At 54.2% G+C, this 4,408-nt stretch overlaps 1 protein-coding gene across 2 annotated transcripts in view; it reads left to right on the forward strand.

Annotated features, from left to right (window-relative positions):
* Positions 1–4,408, forward strand: part of LOC113205804 (fructose-bisphosphate aldolase-like) — a 63,268-nt gene that overhangs the window by 53,797 nt on the left and 5,063 nt on the right. The gene's annotated exons all lie outside the window — the stretch shown is intronic.

A 4,408-nucleotide genomic window follows, 5' to 3' on the forward strand; every position in this document is an offset into this window, starting at 1 on the left:
GTTCTCACCTCGCCGTGTACGCCATACTGCTCTGGCTGCTGCTCATTGCATTTCTTCAAAATCATGCCTTTTTGCGCTTAAATTTGTTCGCAACGAAACGTAGGGTTAACTTGGCACGAACGTTTGCACAAAAACATGCTAAATTTTGTTGTTTTTTATTTGCTTTGCAAAGGTGTCGACTGTGCAAAATTAATTTTGTGCGGCGCTTTTCGTTTTCCAGCATCTGCACTATTTCAAAATGCCATGTACTCTCGGAAAATACGATAAAAACTATCACCTATCACTAGCAAAATGATCGAATTATGTGATATTTGTCAACTGATTTGCACACGGCACGTTGCTCAGGCAGGGGTGGGGGTGGGGGTCGCGAGGCGCGTACCGTGTGAGAGGCCCGCGGCGCCCGGCAGAGAGCAGCACCCGCTGGACAGCAGGCGGGGTGGACGACTGGGCAGTCGCGGGGCGGGGTGGGGTGGGGCGAGGCACAGATCATAGACCGGCGTGTCAGGAGCAGCGAGTCGTCGTCCCTGCGGTCCCCGCACCCCCCGAGACCGTCGTTTTGATTTTCGGTCCCTTTGGCTGCGAGGACGACCCGTTTATTATTTCATCCTTTTCCAGCCCCCCCCCCCCCCCCATCCCCTCGGCGCCACGTGTGTGACAGTTTGAAATCTTCCCCATTCCGGGCCGTGGTCAATTTTCTTCCCCGATAATGATTGTAATCGCGTTAGCCCGACCCCTTCCCTGCCCCCACCCTCCGGCCGCGGCGTGGGGCCTCCGGGAGCGTTGAGTCAAGTGAGCATTGGTTGAATTCGCTCCTTTTTCCAACCCCCACACCGTCACCGACCCACAGTCCGAGGTCCGAGGTAGCCTCAGGGGGAAACCCAAAAAGTGTTTAGTTTTCTTTTCTTTTTTTCATTCTTGGGGTAGAACGGCAGAACGTTTTGCTTTTCCGTACGTCTCGGCGGATTACGCATTTTCGTTCGGTACGAAGTTTTTTCTCTCTAGTTGGCTCGGTCCTCAGGCTAAGTTTGGTTGTCACGGGGTGGTTTATAGGCGTCCGTGAGCTTCCCAATCGAGTTAGCGGGCATGTCCTTTCCTGGCCATTGCCGATCCGTTCATCTTCCCTCGTCACCCCCGACCCACCCTTACCTCTCGACACAAAGTTGCAAGATGGGAAATCAGTTTTTTTTACCTCCCTTCGCCATCACTCCCTTCCCCGCCCCTCCACCACCCTTGAGCGTGCGGACGCCTATTAGGCGGCTTCATCTTCTGCGAAATGAGGTGCTCCGGCCTTTCACTTGCCCCGCCACGCCCCGCCACGCCCCGCCACGCCCCGCCAAGCCCCGCCGCGCTCTGATTTGCCAATCAAGTCATCCGATGCGAGATCATTTTTACACCTTATTTCGGAAATGAGTGCGGCTGGGTGGTCGGTCTCCCTCGCCCCATCTCATCGTGCCTTTAGAACAAAAAGAAAAAAAACGCACCTCCCTTCTCTTTTACTTTTCCCTTTCCTTGGCGAGGGGCGCTGCTGACACAACTTTTATGAGCTCGTTTGGATCGGGCCGGCCCTCGGCCGGGACACCTGTAGCGGGGCGCCCGCCCGATCGCCGCCGCCTCGCCCGCACGCACGGGAGTTTGTGGAAGCCTATTTTTATTACACTGCTGGTCCCTCCTCCCTTTGCCCCCGTCCCCCTGATTACCGTCCCGGCAGCTGATGCTCGTCCAGATCTGGACCGGAATCTTTACACCGCACGGAGCAGTCGCCGTGGCCTGGAGACACTGTCAAAAATGTCCTCGTAATCAGGATGTGTAGAGAGGGTTTTCTACATCGTGGTCTTTTTTTTTTCTTTTACAAAAAATATGTTATAAATTTTGCGACCGATCTTTTTTTGCTTGTCGATTGATTTCACATTAAAACGAAGCGCGCTTGTAAATTTACAATTTCAGATTGTAATTTTACGACACAGAATTTTCACGTTAACCTACAACCGTTCTGTGCAGTGGAGGGGGACGAGGGGGGAGGAGGGTGGTCTCATTGCCGTCAATAAACCATTTTAAAACCCCAAGTTTAATCCCGCTAGCGCAAGGGAAGTGGACAAGGCATCACGTGACTTCCCGGGCGATTTTTGTTGTGATGGAAAAGGGGAAAAGTTCAGTTATAGTGGCAGCAGCGTTTCAAGAAGATTTACGCGCGTTTGGTTTTGACCGGTAGATATGACGCCAACTTATTTCCTCTCATTACGTTTTCTGCTCCGGCGAGCTCGAGGCACAAAGTCTTGCGCAAGCTTTCTGTCAGTCCAGTGCAGGTGGTGGCTGTTAGACGTGCCTTCAGATAAGGGCGGGAGCGCGTGACGGCCCCACCCCCGGGGCGGGGCGGGGCGGGGCGGGGCGCCAGGTAGCGTCCAGCGGCGGAAGACGACGCGCTCCGGCTGACTACATTCTAATTACGCCCGTGTGGCTCAGCCCCGGGCCGGGGGATACAAGGAGAATGAAAATATAATAATGAAAAAGAAGAAAAAAAAGTAGGGGAAAAGGAAAATAAAAAGGGAGAGCAGTGTCTGAAATAAAATGACGCCACACAAATTTTAATTACCCGAGCTGGCTTGGCCCCACTTGTACGTGCGGTGCGTGGGTGTGTATGCATGTGTGTGTGTGTGTGAACGCGCGCGTGCGCGCCAGCGAACGACAATCCTTACAGGAACAGGGTCGTCGCTCGCCCTGTCTGTTTTGCGTATGCTCTTTTGTCTCTTTTTCGAGTGCGATGGACGCCGACATACCGCGACAGGGTTCGTCGTACGTATAGGAGGGATCCATCGTACCACTTTACCTTTCTTCGATGTGGTCGTTTGGTTGGTGATCGTCGATTGTTTCGGGCCACGCTGCCCCGGCACGGCGAATGTTCTGCAAAATGATGATAATAATACATGAGGTGGGATCCCGGTCGGCTTCACTTTTGAACAGTAATTAGCGCGTGCGCTATAAGATAGGGATCAGATACGCATGCATGCGTTAGTGGCTCCGGGGGGGCCTGTGTCATGCGCAGGGGCGGCGCGTCCTCGAATGAGAATGACGCCCTCGCCCGCCGCCGCCGTAGCTGCCGGACCGTGCAGCTTCACCCCGGCTCATGCGAGAGTGTATGTATGTGTGTGTGGCGTGCGTGAGCGCGTGCGTCCGCCGGTCCGGCCGTCCGTGCGTCCGTAGGGGTCGCCATCACTTCCAGACATTATATTTTGGTCGCCTGGCCATCTCTCTTTTGTTTCCCTGCGGTCGCGCGGACCCACGGGGACGCTACAGTACCCGCCCGCGGGGGCTGCGGGGGCGGAGACGGGTCAAGGGTGGCGAGCCGGGTCGACGGGGACCCTCTCCATTTATATGAACTCGCCGGGCGATTTATCTGTTCTTTACAGCGCATCGGGTATCCACGTTATTCGCTCTATCCTTTTCATTCTTTGTCCCTGCTTTTGCTCGCTCGCCCTCTCCTCCCTGTTCTTTCTTCCCGGTAGGTGCGCTGCTCTGCTAAGCCCCGTGTTGTCCCACTCCCACCCTCATAAAAGTTGACTTAGAGAGTATCCCCGTAATGTTCAACCAGCCCCCCCCCCTCCCACCCACACACACTCTGGCACATGTCCGTGCATATTGCTTACGGGGTCCTGCTCCTGCATGACCGCTACCTGCTACCTAACGTTCTCATATGTAAGTGTCCGTAGCGCCCTTGGTAATGATGAAAGAACATCGAAGTAATGTGGATTTTACTAGACTAATGTGTGTCAATTCGTACATCTTCCTGCACAGTAACAAATGACACAAGATTCTAATAATCGTTTATCAAAACTATAAGATGCTGAAATCTAAATGAATGGGTGCATGAGTCGTATATGGGCAAAGGCGTGGCGACTATCTGCATGGCAGCAGAGCAGAAACTCGATTACGTTGATCCCCGTCGACGGGGGTGATCGGGAGTGCGTGCTGTGCGACTGGCGGACACCATGACTCGTCTCTCTGTCTCTCTCTCTCACTCATGAGCCCAGGATGTCACTTCCCGCCCAAACGATCAGCTGTGGCCGGCGGCACCGCGGAGGGGTGGGGTAGTCGCAGGGGTGCGAGGGAGGAGGCGGGCGGCCGGACTGGCCGACCCGGTCACTGCCGCCGTTTCTATTCATTCGTTTGTTTGCCGTCCTGCTTTGCATATTAAGTATTTATAAAAATGGATTTCGGCCGTTTCGTGCATCTGCGTACGTGTGTGTGTGGGTGCGTATGCCCTTTTTACTCCCTTTTTCAATGCGGATGGCAGAGGAGGGAGGAGCAGGGGGAAAAAAAGGCCACTCACGTTTCGCATGTTATGTCTTGGACCCTTTTGCCTACCATTGTGATTGGTTGACACTCTACATATTTCCGTCTCTCCCTCTCCCTC

Source organism: Frankliniella occidentalis, unplaced genomic scaffold (assembly GCF_000697945.3).
Source record: "Frankliniella occidentalis isolate FOCC.00 unplaced genomic scaffold, Focc_3.1 Scaffold201, whole genome shotgun sequence".
Lineage (NCBI taxonomy): Eukaryota > Metazoa > Arthropoda > Insecta > Thysanoptera > Thripidae > Frankliniella > Frankliniella occidentalis.